This window comes from Mus caroli, chromosome 17 (genome assembly GCF_900094665.2).
Source record: "Mus caroli chromosome 17, CAROLI_EIJ_v1.1, whole genome shotgun sequence".
In the NCBI taxonomy this organism is placed as follows: domain Eukaryota; kingdom Metazoa; phylum Chordata; class Mammalia; order Rodentia; family Muridae; genus Mus; species Mus caroli.
In genome coordinates, this window is record NC_034586.1 from 86,863,395 (window position 1) to 86,882,377 (window position 18,983).

The window sequence follows — 18,983 nt, forward strand, 5'->3', positions numbered from 1 at the left end:
TGAACTTTCAAGCACAACAGGCTCATTTACTGATATTCATTTGGCTTGTAGATGCTTCAGTGATATCCTAGCAAAGCTGCCTAGCTGGGACAGAAATGATCTGGCTAGTAAGGATGACTATTTTGTTATCTGACATAGTATGTCAGCCTTTGTAGACTCCTTTTCCAAATGGCATACTGGTTGCAATTGAAATGCTACTAAAAAACATGCTGTAAGGTTTTCAAATGTTTATCTGAAAACTTGAAGATTATATTGTGCTTTATGTTGTATGCTTAATCTGATTGTGTTCTTAAAAATGGGGTTGGAGCCGGGCGGTGGTGGCACACGCCTTTAATCCCAGCACTTGGGAGGCAGAGACAGGCGGATTTCTGAGTTTGAGGCCAGCCTGGTCTACAAAGTGAGTTCCAGGACAGCCAGGGCTACACAGAGAAACCCTGTCTTGAAAAAACAAAAAAACGAAAAACAAACAAACAAACAGAAAATGGGGTTGGTTTTCTATTGTTTAATATTTAAGATAAATTCATATCATACCCAGAGTTCTCAATTAAATATGTTAAATTCTGCTTGCTATTTAGACTTCTGTCATAGAGTTTTCTCATGGTGAGATGATATTAAGACCAGACATAGTAGAATACTTTTCTGTTTTACTAGAAATAACTCGCTTCTTTATGGCCTGACATAAGGCACCCTATGAATTCTCCTTTAACTTGCTGAATGCATAAAATAACTGTATTATGTACAGCAATTATATTCATACTAATGATGTAACAAATCACCAAATTTTGAGTGCTATTTTGTTCTAAGTAAGACTTCATTTAATACCCACAGAAACTAAGTATGGCTTTAGGACTGCTGTGGATGAAAAAAAAATCTATCAATGCTCAAACTTCTGATATTTTATTTTACAGTAGTGTATTGGCTAATTTTGTGTCAACTTGACACAGGCTGGAGTTATCACAGAGAAAGGAGCTTCAGTTGAGGAAATGCCTCCATGAGCTCCAACTGTAAGGCATTTTCTCAATTAGTGATCAAGGGGGAAAGGCCCCTTGTGGGTGGTGCCATCTCTGAGCTGGTAGTCTTGGGTTCTATAAGAAAGCAGGCTGAGCAAGCCAGGGGAGGCAAGCCAATAAAGAACATTCCTCCATGGCCTTCTGCATCAGCTCCTGCTTTCTGACCTGCTCGAGTTCCAGTCCTGAACTTCCTTTGGTGATGAACAGCAATATGGAAGTATAAGCCGAATAAACCCTTTCCTCCCCAACTTGCTTCTTGGTCATGATGTTTGTGCAGGAATAGAAACCCTGACTAAGACAAGTAGAATGAATACAGAAAATCATATGTTATGTGTTCAAAATTTGAAGATTTAATGTGTTAGTGTATGCCTACAACTCCAGCACTTGGGTATTTGAAGCAAAAAGATATGAGTTTTAGGACACCTTTGGTTGTATAGGGAGATTTGTGTCACTAAACTCAAACCAGTCACTTGTCTGTTATATTGTACATTGTTAGTTCTTTGAAAGTTTCTTATTTTAAAGTAACAGACCAGCATAGAGGTTATATTTCAATGTTATATGTACCAGAATGAAATATTTTTTTAAAAAATAATGATGTAGGTGTTTGATTATTAAAGATAAAAACTGGTATAAATCTTAGTTGAATTTAGTGTAAACAACATATCCTATTTCAATTAGAACTAACTTTCTTTCAGTAAACAATGAAATAGACACTCAAAAGCAGAGGAATTTTGAATGTTTTTATGAACAGACATGATAAACAGCTGACTTGGTAGGTATGCTTAGCATAATTTGAACATAAAATAATGTATACATGTACTGAAATAACACTTAGTACTATATAAGTAGGCACAAGTTTATCATTTTATTTAACTACTAACCAAAGCCCAGAAGGGATAAGAGGGTGGAATATCATCCATTTCTCCTAATATAAGGGTAAAAAAGTCCAGTTAAAACTACTTATAAAAACTGTTTTCTTTAATAGAAAAGAAAATTGTATTACATGTGAATATAACATTCACCTCTTGCATTCTTTAAATCCTCTGTAGTTCCATGAAGTACTGGAGACAATACAAACACAATGGAGACCATTATGATGTATTATGGTTTAGAGAATAGTTCAGTAAAAACCTATACATATTCAGTGTAAATGTATCTTGAGTTTTTGAAGTATTTTCTATCTGAAGTTGATTGAATGTGAAGATGTGGAACTCATGCCTCTGGAACGCTGAGAGTTTGTGTATACTAATGTTTGTTCATGACAGTGATGCTGTGATCTAGCTACTTTGTTACCCTCTTGGTGATGAGGAAATATAAGCAGCCAAGATTTCACAAGTAGTGACAATGCTACTTAAACACTATTTTCAAGTGCCATGCAATTTAACACTTCAGGAAACAAACAGTTTGGATGTGTGTCATGAACACAGGTAGCACTTCTCTGAGGTATAATCTATGCTCTCCTCTTTTCCATATAAATGCCCACGAAGATACTATGAATAGCTTTCATCAATTTGTTATAATCAACTATATTGATGCTTTGTGGGTAAAATCACTCAATCTACATAGTGAGTACACACTTTCTCTCTGCCCAACACTGACAGTGCAGGTGGAGTGAGGTTCAGTGTATCCCCACTTGCGAATGACTCAGCTCTGAGCTCTTAGAGTGATTCAGTAGTATCACACTGCTGGTGTGAAGAACCTGACATTCATCCTCTCTCTGAGCAAAGTGAGACACTCTTCTGGAATGTAGTTCATTTGCATTAAGTTCCCTCCAATAAAAAATATCTACATAGTTATGCAAACACAACATATGTTTGAAAGTCAGATGTATTCTGTATGCTGAGTTAGTAGATCAGTTACTATATTAAGGTTTGTTTTTGCCTGCAGAATTCTTTCTACTCATCCTTCGTAGCCTCAACCTGATACTGGTGACCAAACACTTGGATTGCCCTATAGTCAGTAAATCTTCACAGAGAGAAGACTCTTCTTTATTTTTAGGAAAAAGTTTGAAATCTTTGTATTGGGAGGAGAGTAAGGCCATGCGAACTTTTCTTATTAAAGTTTACATTTTTCTGTTGCAACCTCAGGCCAAGAACAGGGACTTAGGTATTCAAGTTCTACAAATTCCCACAAATAATGAGTTAGAAGTAGCCTTGTTATGTGTGGTGTATCTTGGCTCCAAATAATAAAATTACTAGTGGTGCCTGTGGGGACCTAAAACTAAAGAACTATCTTCCTTTTGTCAACCATCTCCAAAGCTCCCTTGGTGTGGACAGCTTTAACAAAAAACAGGTTTTGGGGAGATTAGATGAAATCTTGAGTAAATGTGTTCTGTAGACATAAAAAATAGAAATGTCAAGGACCCCAATGTGTCAGACCCATGGAAATGACAAATCTCTCCTTGATGGAGGCTCAAGGAATGGCAAACACTTCCTCTGGTCTAAGAAGTTTGACAATAATTGACCATTAGCCACAATCAGTTTAAGCAAAAACTATCAACTATAGCTTCTTCCTCCCAGATGTTTATAGCCTGAGTTTTTCTCCTGCAAAGACCTGACACTGATACTAAATATGCGTCTTTCTAGCGTTTCACATCATATATGTGCTTAGTTTCAAGGTTGCTTAATAGCTGCCCTCTTTCAGAGAGTGCCCAATCCTCTAGATTGCAGCTTTCCTTATAGGTGTGGTGTCTTAGTTAGGGTTTTACTGCTGTGAACAGACACCATGACCAAGGCAAGTCTGATAAAAAACAACATTTAATTGGGGCTACCTTACAGGTTGAGAGGTTCATCCATTATCATCAAGGTGGGAACATGGCAGCATCCAGGCTGTCATGGTGCAGGCAGAGCTGAGAGTTCTCTGTCTTCATCCAAAGGCTGCTAGTGGAAGACTGACTTCCAGGAAACTGGGGTGAGAAGTCTTAAGCCCACACCCACAGTGCCACACCTACTCCAAACAGGTCACACCTATTCCAACAAGGCCACACCTCCAAATGGTGCCACTCCCTGGTCCAAGAATATACAAACCATCACATGTGGTGTCTGTCATTTCTTCCTACCTGTTTCCTCTTCATGTCAACTTAGCTGCAGTCAGGTTTCTAGCACCAAGCCATGTAGGACACAACCCAGGCTCTTTGATTACTTCTTTAAAGCAAATATTTATTTTCCTCAAAAAAATCCAACTTTTTATTGAATCTTTGTGAATTTCAAATCATGCACCAGAATCCCACTCATTTCCCAATCCTTTCATATCCACCTTCTGCCTTGCAACCTCTTCCCTAAGATGAAAAGAAATCTCATCTTGGAAATCACAGAAAAACCCTTTTGTACATGAACCTTTACTTGCAAATGTTCACTGTAATGAATAATTGGTCTGTTTGAGGCCTTTGGGTTCTGCTGTACTGAATCTTCACTGGGACTCCTCTGGGATATCTTGTTTCCCTGTGTCATAAAGATACTGCAAATTTGGATCTATAGAACTGACCTCTTCCCGTGATCTATGAGTTCATAGAAGGGGTAGATGGTAGGGGAGGGCCAAGTCTGAAATGTGGATCTGGGCCAGGATGGTAGCTGAGTTGGTTAGCCTGGCAGCTCTTTTCTACCCACACTGTCAGGGCAAGGTTTCCTACACTGTTCCACCAGCTCGCCCAATACTGTAGGTGGCAAAGGGTGAGGCCAGGTTGCTCAGTCTCACACCTTTGGAGCCAGCTCATTCGCTTCATGTCCATGCCAACAGGCCCAGCACTAAGTTTTTTGTTATATACTATCATTTAATAATTCTCTCCTTCCCACTTCTCTGAGATTCCCTATGCCTCTTAACATACCCAACTCTATATGTTGTCACTCTCAGTCTTTCAAACAAGAACCTTGTCTCTTAAAGCCACAAACTGGAAATTAAAACAGCAGACAAGACCTGATAAGCTAAAACATATTAACTCTCTCTCTCTCTCTCTCTCTCTCTCTCTCTCTCTCTCTGTGTGTGTGTGTGTGTGTGTGTGTGTGTGTGTGTGTGTGTGTGAACAACTCAACAACCTGCAGTGTAGGGCTTTCTTGGAGGGTAAATAGATAAACCAAATGTCATCTTTGCCAGTGGGTATCAATTAAAACAGCTTCTTGGGTAGAGTTTGAACTCCATGTCCATTTCCCCCTGTCAGCACTGAGACCCTGTCTAGCTTGAGCCTGTGCAGCACTTTTGCATGCTGCTGTGGCCTCTGTCTGTTAATTCGTCCTGTTGTTCTGCAAGATATCATTTACTCATACATTATTTCTGGCTCTTAAAATCTTTCTACCTTCCCTTCCTCAGAGATTCCATGAGAGAGAAGGACTTAGATAAAGACATTCCATTTAGATCTGTGTTCTTCAGTGCACTCTCTCTAGTGTCCAGTTGTGGTTCCTTGTGTTAATTCCTATATACTATAAGAAGAAGATTCTACCGTGTGTGTCAAGGGAAGCATGCATCTAAGAGTATTGTGGTATTTTATTAAAAATCATTTTATGACTACATTCTTTTCGCACAGTGAAAGTACTGACTTTTCTCCTGGGCCCATGACTCAAGAAGTCTCAGGTCTTGGCCAGTTTAGCACTACCAGATATTTCTTCTATCCATACTGGATGATAAATCCATTTTTTCCAAAGTGTTTGGTTATTCGGCATTATAATGGAGCCACTATTTATTAAGTGTAACTTTTAGGCAGTTTTCTGTTGTAGGCAGGATTTTTAGCTGGGTAATAATATTGCTGATTATCTTTCTTCTACAGAAGCATGCAGAGGACCTTCCAGCATCAATAGCCCTAGTGAATAGTGGTGAAGCTTCCAGCTAGATACCAACTCTCTTCCTCTGTGTTCAATGACATAAGTAAGTATTGTCTTCAGCCATAGCTACCTTCAGTTAGTATAGAGCAACCGGTAGTCTTGGCAAGAGTCTGTAACATTTGGGTGGTTTCAATGATTTCTTATAAATCAATTACCTTTTATTCTAAAAAGAAAGATGGTTACATTCAGTGGAAATTGATTTAAAGAATATAGATAGGAGATGGGGCTAGAGTTAGTGTACTTAGAGCATGTGTAAGGGTCTGAGTTTAATCATAGTAATACCAAAAAAAAGAAAAAAAGGAAGAAGAAGAAGAAAAGAAGAAAGACAAAAAGTACTTTCTCTTGTTATTAGAAATTTTTTATTAAAGTGCACAGACATTACATGCATATATGTATTAAATATATGCAGAAATACTTTACTCAAATAACCTAGATGCATAGACATTACATGCATATAAGTATATGTATTATACATATGCAAAAATACTTTATTCAAATATCCTTACAGTCTTTCTATTATCATATGGCTACTGGACATTTAAGTAGCCTAGAAAGATACCAGGAAAATTGTGGTCCCTCTTCAAGGCTGTTTTTCTCATTAACAAAATAATTCGTACATGGATCCAGAATAAATCATGAGGATAATTTTAATAAAGTAGAAGAGAAAAACTACAGGGAAGACAAGCTTAGAATCTTCCCATTGGATGGAAAGAGGAACAGAGAACAGAGAAAATTGTGACTTTTGAATTAGGCATGGAGGGTGGCAACATGGGCTTAGCAGTTGCTAAAGTGGAATGTAAAGTTGTAACGTGTAATAGGGAAGAGGAGTGGGGATGCCCAGTGTTCTGCCTAGTCTATGGCTAGTATTGGAATTAAAAAGAGAGTACAAAAAAAGAAGGGTAAGTTCTGTTTTTTGGAGTAAACCAGAAAGGGGCAGGCTATCACTGTTAAATGAATGTAGTTCTGTAATGCCTGGGTTCTCAGAAGGAAACGGGCATTGTGCCATTACAAGGGTAATTATTTTTTCACTCTCTTCAGTATGGCTTCTGGTAAATCAGCATTCTTAAGAGATGGTCTCTAACAGTGATTATCATTTAGGTTTTAGGTTAATGTTTAGGTTTGAGGTAGCTTGTAATATTAGGTCCTTACACAAGGTAAGAGGTAGAGTCCATTCTTGTGTCCACAAGGAAATAGGTTTCTCTATATGTGAACCAACAGAGCCCATTTAAGACGACTATACTCCATCTCCCCTGGAGTCATATAGAACTATACCAAAGTGATGATGAACAGAATTTGCTAATTTAAAAGTTAATAAACTTTATTTTTTACTGTATTATATGAAAAATGGGGCATTAATTTCACATAAAAAGAATAGTAATTCATTTCAAAACAGCTGTTTTTACATGTATTTTCAGTGTGTTGTTTTTACCGTATTTTATTTTCATCAGGAATGATGATTTAGGACTTCTAGGTCCTGATTTGTCTTCCCAACTGGATTATTGCATAAATTCTGATAGTCATTTAATTCTCTCTCCCTCTCCTTCTCCCTCTCCCTCTCTTCCTCTGCTTCTCCCTCTCTTCCTCTTTCCCCCTCTCCCTCTCTGCTTCTCCCTCTCTCCCTCTACCTCTCTCCCTCTGCCTCTCTGCCCTCCCCTCCCTCTTCCTCCTTTCTGACACACACACACACACACACACACACACACACACAGAGGAACAGCCAAAAATGCATAGGAGAAATACATGGAAAAACCTCGCAGTGAATTTGTTATTTGTTTTTGTTGTTGTTGTTGTTGTTGTTGTTTTTGCTTAATTATTGATGAAGAATTTGAAATTTTCAAATAAGTGTTATTGTGGAGCAACTCCAGTTCAATTTAGAGCTATTAGCTTATCTGGTTGCACTTTCAAAAAATTGTGTAGAATTCTAACTCTTTATTAACTTTCTTTGTGAAGTAAATAAGAGCAGTTAAGACTAAAAGTGCGATATTACAGATTTTATTCTGAGGAAGCCAAATGGCTGATTTTATAGGAAATATAAGAATTTAACTCACCCCAAGTCTATTTCTTGAAGGGCTTAGAAAATGTTGCCTGTTGTCTACTGCTCCTGACATTTCTTTAACAAACCCGTATATATTAGACTCGCTTAAATACAATATTTCCTTTCCTCCCTACACTTATTATAAGGTTTATTTAGTCTACCGATTACTTTTATTTCACAAAGGGCCTCTGAGTGACGTGCACCAGTGGATATGTGGAGATTAGAAATTGCTGTTGTTATACTTTTTTTTCCTTTTGAAGGGTTTTCTAGTAATAAAGAACTACAGGTGTTAGGTAACCTGCTTTTCTCTGTGGTGGTGTTTAAAGGAGCACAGGGTAGCCATTATAAAACTGTCAAATATCACTTGACAGGAGTTATTTTTTGGATATAATTAAGTTAGGGCATGGTATTTAAGCCCATTAATAGTCCTGGTTTTTACCTAAAGACAAATATTTATGATGAAGAAGACTGAGATGGATATAATATGTTGTTCTCATAGAAAACTTAAAAAAGTTTAAGTTAAGCCATTTAAGAAATGGCTGATTTCTGATTTATGAGCCATAGGCCTTTTTTAAAACAGGGAGAATTAATAAGTAGCAGTGAATCATGATTTGCTTGCAAGGCTCTCAGTCCCTAGGATATGCTCCACACCCTGTTCTCAGTCCCTAGGATATGCTCAGTCCCTAGGATATGCTCCACATACTGTTCAATGTCAGAAGCATTTCACAAACATCAGCTTTTCTTAGCCTTTTGGTATCAGTGAGGCCTTATTCATTTTAGGAAAAATGTTCTTGGAAATATTTACAAAGAACATAACTCATAAGATTTGTAAGGTGTATTTTAGAGTTTTGTTGATAGCTGAGTAGGTAGAAAGACTACAAATCTGGTTATACTGAAAAGCATTGAAGGAGAAGGTTTTCAAATACCATGAGTGACAGACAAGAGAAGAACAACTGTTCAAAAAAGACCACCCATCCCCCCAAGCTTCCTTGGCAAAGTTCCACATAGGGTGACTGCTTCATGCTTTAAAGCTTCTTCTGGGTATTGTTCTATTGTTCATGACTTTGATGATATTGAAATCTCTGTGGACCAATTATCTGGTGGCTGTCTGAGCAAAATTTTCCTTCATCTGGTAGTCTAACATTTATTTCGTAACTCATATTTATATTAGTTACTTTTTATTGCAGTGTTAAGGTTCTGGATAAAACTAACTAAACAAAGAAATATTTCTGTATACTCATAGTATCTACTTTGGCAGACAAGGCAGGATGACAGAAGTTTAAAGTGGTTGGTCACACTGTATCCACATTTAGGCAGAGGATGAAGGTGTACTGGCTAGTTTTGTGTCAACTTGACACAGCTGGAGTTATCACAGAGAAAGGAGCTTCAGTTGAGGAAATGCCTCCATGAGATCCAACTGTAAGGCATTTTCTCAATTAGTGATCAAGGGGGAAAGGCCATCTCTGGGCTGGTAGTCTTGGGTTCTATAAGAGAGCAGGCTGAGCAAGCCAGGGGAGGCAAGCCAGTAAAGAACATCCTTCCATGGCCTCTGTATCAGCTCCTGTTTTCTGACCTACTTGAGTTCCAGTCCTGACTTCCTTTGTTGACTGCTTGTGGACGTTGTACATCGTGGTGCGGAGCCTAGTGCGCACCACGATGTACAACGTCCACAAGCAGAGAGAGGAGGAGAGGGGAGGAGAGGGAGAGGACTCTTTGTCAAGTTCCTTTAACTTTTTATCGTAGTGAATTTCAGGATCTCAGCACCAAAACTGGTGCTATCCACATTTAGGATGGGTTTTCTAACCTCACAAATTTCCTCACTTGTACAATACTAGAGGTTTGTCTCCAATTTGACTCTCCCAGCATAATGTAGGACATAGTATTTACAGCATATATAGCAAACACATAAGAGTATAATTCTATCATCATATGATGACATTAATTATTACAACATTTTTTCCTACAAAAATATACCATTTCATTTATTAACAAAATATATCCTATAATATAAAGGATTTTAACTACTGTTAAAAACCATTTGTGTCAGAGTTCTCCAGAAACATAAAAATAATGAAGCCAGCAGTGTAATTGAATCCACAGTGGGTTTTCTTTGAAGCATTCTGATGCCTGAGGACAGAAGAAGGTAGGTATCCCAGCTCAAGAGAAGAGTCTGAACTCATATATTTTCTCTCATCTGTTCTCTTTCTTCATCAGTAGATTGTACAGGGTCCTTTCATGTTGGTGAAGATGATTTTACTCAGTCTATTAATGCCAGTGTTTTGTTCTTTTAGGAGCATCACTCTAAATACAATCAGAAAAGAATGTTCTGAAAGTTATTTGGTTAATATTTAATCTAGCCACAATTCCACATAAAATTAGAGACTTAAGATAGCACTAACATGGCAGACTCGTTTGTTTTTAAGCTATGTGACCTAGTCAAGTCATGTAACTTTTCTGTCTTTAATAGAAAAATAATGTTCATAGAAAATCCAGGGCCTGGATAGATAGCTCAATGGTTCAGGGAGTTTGTTGTTCTTCCAAAAGACCCAGGATCTATTCCCAGCATATACATGACATCTCACAAACAAGTTTAGCTCCTGCTACAAAGAAATTGATGATCTTTTGGCCTTTAGGAGCATCCATGTTGTATGGTGAGAATACATACCATACATATAAAATTTTAAAAATATATATAATAGATAGAGATAAAAATTGTTCTTACTAAATATTTAACATTGTTATTGGTATTTGTGTTTATGTATAAATTAGGAAATTATCTGGCATAAAATAAGAGATAAGGAACAATAGTTAACTGTACACCTGAGATTTATTCATTCACTAAGTACTTGATTTGTAAATTCTTCTACCAGAAATACAAAACAGCAAAATCTTTTCCAGCAGTCCAAGTCAAAGAGCACAAGTGAAAGGTGAGATACAGAGCTGCATTTTGCACTGTGAAGTTAGCTGTAGTGTATTGTAAGCTTGTACAGTAGATAACAAAGAACAGATAAAACAAGAACAAGGCTTTTGTAGGCTAGGTTTAAGTCCCATTTGCCACTTACTCCTTTTCAGGATTTTGTCAAAAAATCTCTGGTTCATTTGCATTTCTTAATTTTTCATAACAACACATTAGTTAAACTCTGTCTTACCGTGCAACATCTTTTGGCTTGCTCTCTGTAGCCAATATAATGGAACTTTACCTATTCTAATGAAATGGGAAGAAGTGTTTGATAATTATCTGAAGCAAACACTAATGCAGAGTAAATACAGCCGATAAAAATTCCTAATGTTTTCTAGAAATAAATAATTGTTTATAAATAGTCTCATATATTTCTAGTTGTTTGGAAGTTATTCTGAAGTTGGTCATTTTTCATTTTCTCCCACATCTGTTTTCAATGTAATCAGAAAATAATATTAGGTGAACCATTTATTCCTTCTACTACTATTTTTAGGTAGTAGATTGATTTTTTTGACCTTCCCTAATAGATTAGGAGGATAAAGCATCATTTCTAAAAGTAATTGGATTTGATGGTTTATCTGCTTGGCAAAACAAAGGACTCTCAGAATTTTGCAGTTGAAAGGAACACTATGCCTCATCAAAGAACCACTGCTTTTAGCTTCACTTTGTAAAGCTGTATAAGTCTTCCTTCAAATAAAATTCTATGTCAAAGCCCTAAATGTAAAAGACATAAAAGAGGAGATGTGCTCATTGAGGTGAAGAATAGGCAGCTACTGCAGCTCTGGTCCCCTGGTGTCTACAAGGGAATCCTCTGCAGGCCAGAAAGCCAGACCTTAAACTCCCTAACCAAATTCAAGCCCAAAATGTCACATGTGATTAACTATGGACTAGAAAGGTAAAAAGTATTTGCTGAAGGTCAGATAATGCTATAAAAGTGCAAGTTGTAGAACCAAGATCTTCAGAAAGCTAAATGTATTTTCTTTTCTATAGAGGAATTATATTTTGCACTATGAGTACAATAAAGGTTAAATCTGGTCAAGGGCAAATGCCACGTGCCAAGGCCACATTTTAATCAGGACACATAGCTTGGAAGATAGTGTCACAATCTCTTAGGGAAAGAAAATCTGCCTGAGTATTTCCTCTGGACACAAGAATTCATATTGCTTTAGTGTGACAAATACACTTAACTCTTCCACACACATTAAGCTCTCATTGTATTGCTACAGCAGCCTCTAGTTCATGGGAAGCAAATTGAAGTGCATTAAAGACTTTGTGGGTAGTACATTTTTTTTCTAATTGTTTGTTTTTTGATAGGGAGAGGAGGATCCTCCTCTGGATCTATGCACTAATAATTTGTTCATGGGCAAATTATCCTAAACATTATGATCAACAAAGAGTGGTAAGAGTAGGCAGAATGACACGTGGCCATAGAGTGGGCAGTATTGGAACATGTGGAATTGTCTGGCTTATGGAAGTTCTGAAAGACAGTTTGAGACTAGTAGTTTCCTGTGTTGGACTCATATATATGATTTTTTTTATTTTTGCATAGCTTTATCTTCTGGATTCCTACAGCTTCAGCCAGTATTATCCTTTCTTGTCATAAGCACTGGTATTTGTTTACTCAGACAACTTTTAAGAGTCTGAAGGCTATTTCATTTTGTAGTACCTATAATTTTCATGTCTAGTGACAGTATGTTTTATCTCTTTGCCTTGAAAATTTGTCAGGTCCTTGTATCTTTGGAGGTTAATCTATTATAAATAGCTGTACCTTAACTTTCTTTGGTTTGAGTCTTTCTTCCTCTTCTTGTGTGTGTGTGTGTGTGTTTATGTTTGAGATTTCTGTGAGACAATATTTCCAGCAGTCTGAGTAGCTTAATTTCATGTGCATGCTTTTGAGATTTTTAAAGGGTAAACATATTTCACTGTGTACTTGAAAGCATACTCTGCATTAGCTCTTGCTGAGGTCTTAACAGAGGCCTTTAGAGACTCAACTTTGCATTTGAACTGAACTTAATACTTTTGAGAGAACAACTGATTTGGTGCTTTATCAAGAAGCCAGTTATTAATTTGAGAATCGGTTGTTATGCAGGGATATTAAAGAATGAAGTAATTGTGTTGTCAGTTCTACAAGTCCTTACTCCTTTGTTAGGAGTATTCCTCCCTTCACTTAACGATGTATTTCTCCTGTTGTAAGCATCAAAAGAAGCCAAAGAATGTTGCATATAGCATTATTGTTATGTATATTTAGATGCATATATGTTTTATTGTCTTGGGTAATAGTGTTGCTAACCTCTCTGCCATTAAGTAATCTGTCTTTTTCCATTGTTAAATCATACTTTCTCACTTTCTTCTGAATTTTTCTAGAGATTGTGAAGTTTTCTGGGCTCTTGCTATTAAACAGTTTCAAAGACTCTCAACTATTGGCTCCATCACTTCCTAATGGATGCACCGTGTGGTTTGGGTTTTATTATAGTGGCAGCCTGCTGCTCTGGTTGCAGTAGCTGTGGACAAATTGCCTCAAAGTTAGTGATGGATAGTAACAGCCAATTGCTTTTATTCATTATCTTGTGCTTGAAACTGACTTTTTTTTTAGTTAGGCAGTCATCCACATGGCTGATAAGAGACATGGGTGAGCTGGGGTCATCTCTAGGGCTTTCTAACAAGTCTGAGCGCTGAGGGTGATTGTCTTCTGAAATATCACTGTGGGGATTAGGCTTTGTTATTTACTGTGACTTGGATTCTCAGCAGTCGATTCAGTAAGAGAGGACCAGGTAGAAGTTGTTTTATCTGGGATAAACTGATATCAGATATAATACAGTATCTTTTTATTTTTTAAATTAATTTATCTACTTTACATCCTAGTCAAAGGTTCTCCCTCCTCTCTTCCCTATCCCTCCATCTTACCTACCATCCCCTTATTCCCCCTCTCTTCCTCCTCAAAGAAGAGAAGACCTCCCATGGATATCAATCCACTTTGGCATATCAAGCTGCAGCAGTAGTAGTAGGAATATCTTTTCTTATTGAGCCTAGTCAAGATAGCCCAGTCAGGGGAAAGGAGTCCAGAGGCAGGAAACTCAGTCAGAGGCAGTCCCTGCTCTTGCAATTAGGGTTCCCACATGAAGAACAAGCTGCATATCTGTTACATTTGTGTAGGAAATTGTCTTAGATAGGGTTTTACTGCTGTGAACAGACACCATGACCAAGGCAAGTCTTATAAAAAACAACATTTAATTGGGGCTGGCTTACAAGTTCAGACCATTATCATCAAGGTGGGAGCAAGGCAGTATGGAGGCAGGCATGGTGCAGGAGGAGCTGAGAGTTCTATGTCTTCATCCAAAGGCTGCTAGTGGAAGACTGACTTCCAGGCAACTAGGGTGAGGATCTTATANCCACACNCACAGTGACACACCCATTCCAACCAGGTCACACCNATTCCAACAAGGCCACACCTTCAGATGGTGCCACTCCCTGGTCCAAGGATATACAAACCATCACAGAGACCTAGGTCCATCTCATGCATGTTCTCTAGTTGGTGGTTCAGTATCTCTCTCTGAGTACCTATGGGCCGAGTTAGTGGATTCTGTAGGTTTTCTTGTGGTGTCTTTGAGCACTCTTGGTCCTTCAATCTTTCATCTCTATTTTCCATAAGATTTCCTGAGCTTTGCCTCATGCTTGGCTGGGCTGTGGGTTTCTGTATCTGTTTCCGTTAGCTTCTGGGTAAAGCCTCTTTGAGGACAGTTATGCTAGGCTCCTGTCTGTAAGTATAACAGATTGTCATTAATAGTATCTACAGTAGGCTCTCTCTCATGGGTCTCAAGTTGGGCAAGTCATTGGTTGGTCATTCTCTCAATTTATGTTTAATATTTTATCCACGTACATCTTGTAGGTGGGACAAATTGAGGGTTGAAGATTTTGTGACTGGGTTGCTGTGTCCATCTGTCTTATTCAGGGTTTCTATTCCTGTACAAACATCATGACCAGGAAGCAAGGAGGGAAGGAAAGGGTTTATTCAGTTTATAGTTCCACATTGCTGTTCATCACCAAAGGAAGTCAGGACTGGAAATCAAGCAGGAGATATTGCAAATACCATGGAGAGATGTTACTTACTGTCTTGCTTCCTCTGCCTTGCTCAGCTTGCTTTCTTATAAAACTGAAGAATACCAGCCTGGAGATGGCACCACCCACAATGGACCCTTCCCCCTTGATCACTAATTGAGAAAATGCTTTGTAGCTGGATCTCATGGAGGCAATTCCTCAAGTGAAGTCCCATTCTCTGAGATAACTCCAGTCTGTGTCAAGTTGACACACACACACACACACACAAAACAGCCAGTACACCATCCCTCCATTGACTGTCCTACCTGGTTATAAGAGGTGACTTTTTCAGGCCCATATTAATTATTGTTATGAGTCTTAACTAGAGTCATTGGAATAGTTTTCTGAGAGTTTCCCTTGTCCTGGGTTTTTAGTTCATCCCAGAGATAAACCCCCAATATCACTTTTCCTTCTCAGTTCTGTCTGCCTCTGTCCTCCCCATACTATGTGTCTCTTGTTCTCCTCTATATCCCATCTCCCACTTATTTCCCTGCACCCATCCACCCTGATGTCTATTCTCTCTCTCAAAGAGATTCAAGCATCCTCCCTTTAGCCCTCCTTATTACTTAGATACTGTGGATCTGTAGATTGTAACATGGCTATCCTATAATTTACAGTTAATATCCACTTATGAGTATATACCATACATGTCTTTCTACATCTGGGTTACCTCACTCAGTATGCTATTTTCTTTTTTTTTTTTTTTTTTTAAAGATTTATTTATTTATTATATGTAAGTACACTGTAGCTGTCTTCAGACATTCCAGAAGAGGGCGCCAGATCTCGTTGCGGATGGTTGTGAGCCACCATGTGGTTGCTGGGATTTGAACTCTGGACCTTCGGAAGAGCAGTCGGGTGCTCTTACCCACTGAGCCATCTCACCAGCCCCAGTATGCTATTTTCAATTTCAATCCATTTGCCTGCAAATTTCATGATGACCTTGTTTTTAATACATGAGTAGTATTCCATTGTATAAATGTTCAACACTTTTTTTTTTATCAGCTCTTCAGTTGAGGGACATGTAGGTTATTTCCAATTTCTGTCAACTACAAATAAAGCTGCTGCAAAAATATTTGGTATGGCAGAACATCTACTGGGTATACATCCAGGAATGGAATACCTAGGTCTTGAGGTAAATCTAGTCTCATTTTTCCAGAGTGGTTGTACAATTAGCACTTGCACCAGCAATGTGGGAGTGTTCTCCTTGTTCCACATTCTCTCCAGCATGGCTATCACTTGAGTTTTTTATTTTAGTCATTCTGATAGGTATAGGACGGGGTCTCAAAGTTATTTTGATTTGCATTTCCCTAATGTATAAGCATATTGAACATTTTTAAGTGTTTCTTTTAACTTAAAGATTCCTCTGTTGAGAATTCTCTATTTATTGATATACCCTATTTTTAATTGGATTATTTGGCTTGTTAATGTCTAATTTCTTGAGTTCTTTATATATTTTGCATATTAGCTCCCTGTAGAACATAGGATTGGTTTTAAGATCTTTTCACATTCGGTAGGCTGCAGTTTTGTTATATTGATGGTGTCGTCTGCTTTACAGAACATTTGCAGTTTCATGAGGTCTCATTTATTAAATGTTGTTCTTAGAGCCTAAGCTATTGATGTTCTGTTCAGAAAGTTGTCTCCTATGCCAATGTATTCAAGGGTGTTTCTCATTTTCTCTTCTATAAGGTTTCGTATATTAGATTTTATGTTGAGGCCTTTGAACTACTTGGACTTGAGTTTTGTTCAAGGTGATGAAGATTGATCCTTGTGCATTCTTCTACATGTACACTAGTTAGACCAGCACCATTTGCTGGAGATGCTTTTTTTTCATTGTATATTTTTAACTTTGTCAAAAACCAAGTTTCTTATATATATTGGATATTAGTCCCCTATCTGATTTAGGATAGGTAAAGATCCTTTCCCAATCTGTTGGTGGTCTTTTTGTCTTATTGATGGTGTCTTTTGCCTTGCAGAAGCTTTGCAACTTTATGAGGTCCCATTTATCGATTCTCGATCTTACAGCGCAAGCCTTTGCTGTTCTATTCAGGAATTTTTCCCCTGTACCCATATCTTCGAGGCCTTTCCCTACTTTCTCCTCTATAAGTTTCAGTGTCTCTGGTTTTATGTGGAGTTCTTTAATCCACTTAGATTGGTATAAGGAGATAGGAATGGATCAATTCGCATTCTTCTACATGATAACCGCCAGTTGTGCCAGCACCATTTGTTGAAAATGCTGTCTTTTTTCCACTGGATGGTTTTTGCTCCCTTGTCAAAGATCAAGTGACCATAGGTATGTGGGTTGATCTCAGGGTCTTCAATTCTGTTCCATTGGTCTACTTGTCTGTCGTTATACAAGTACCATGCAGTTTTTATCACAATAAAATAACCCCGTTAAAAAATGGGGCTCAGAACTGAACAAAGAATTCTCACCTGAGGAATACCGAATGGCAGAGAAGCACCTGAAAAAATGTTCAACATCCTTAATCATCAGGGAAATGCAAATCAAAACAACCCTGAGATTCCACCTCACACCAGTCAGAATGGCTAAGATCAAAAATTCAGGTGACAGCAGATGCTGGCGAGGATGTGGAGAAAGAGGAACACTCCTTCATTGTTGGTGGGATTGCAAGCTGGTACAACCACTCTGGAAATCAGTTTGGCGGTTCCTCAGAAAATTGGACATAATACTACCAGAGGATCCAGCAATACCTCTCCTGGGCATATATCCAGATGATGTTCCAACCGGTAAGAAGCTGCTTGTGGACGTTGTACATCGTGGTGCGGAGCCTAGTGCGCACCACGATGTACAACGTCCACAAGCAGTGCTCCACTATGTTCATAGCAGCCTTATTTATAATAGCCAGAAGCTGGAAAGAACCCAGTTGCCCCTCAACAGAGGAATGGATACAGAAAATGTGGTACATTTACACAATGGAGTACTACTCAGCTATTAAAAGGAATGAATTTATGAAATTTCTAGGCAAATGGATGGATCTGGAGGGCATCATTCTGAGTGAGGTAACATATTCACAAAGGAACTCACACAATATGTACTCACTGATAAGTGGATATTAGCCCCAAAACTTAGGATACCCAAGATATAAGATACAATTTGTTAAATGCATGAAACTCAAGAAGAACCAAGACCAAAGTGTGGACACTGTGCCCCTTCTTGGAATTGGGAACAAAACACCCATGGAAAGAGTTACAGAGATAAAGTTTGGAGCTGTGAAGAAAGGATGGACCGTCTAAAGACTGCCATATCCAGGGATCCATCCCACAATCAGCTTCCAAACGCTGACACCATTGCATACACTAGCAAGATTTTGCTGAAAGGACCCAGATATAGCTGTCTCTTGTGAGAAAATGCAGGGGCCTAACAAACACAGAAGTGGATGCTCACAGTCAGCTATTGGATGGATCACAGGGCCCCCAATGGAGGAGCTAGAGAAAGTACCCAAGGAGCTAAAGGGAACTGCAACCCCATAGGTGGATCATTATTATGAACTAACCAGTATCCCAGAGCTCTTGTCTCTAGCTGCATTTGTATCAAAAGATGGCCTAGTAGGCCATCACTGGAAAGAGAGGCCCATTGGACTTGCCAACTTTATATGCCCCAGTACAGGGGAATGCCAGGGCCAAAGGGGTGGGGGACTGGGGGGGGGAGTGTATTGGGGACTTTTTGGATAGCATTGGAAATGTAATTGAGGAAATTACCTAATAAAAAAAAATAAATGAATAAAAAAAAAAAACCAAGTTTCTATAAGGTGTGGGAGTTTATTTCTGGGTATTCCATTTGATGCTGTTGATTAACCTGTCTACTTCTATGCCCAAACCATGAGGGTTTTATTACTATTGCTCTACAAAACAGCTTGAAATCAGATGGATACCTCCAGAGGTTCTTTCGTTGTGCAGGATTGCATTAGCTCTCCATTTTTGTTTTGTTTTTGTTTTTTCTCATGAAGTTAAGTATTATAATTTCCTGGTCTGCAAAGAATTGTGTTGGAATTTTGATGGAAATTGAGTTGCATTTGTACATTGCTTTTGGTAAATTGAACATTTAGCTTCTGTTA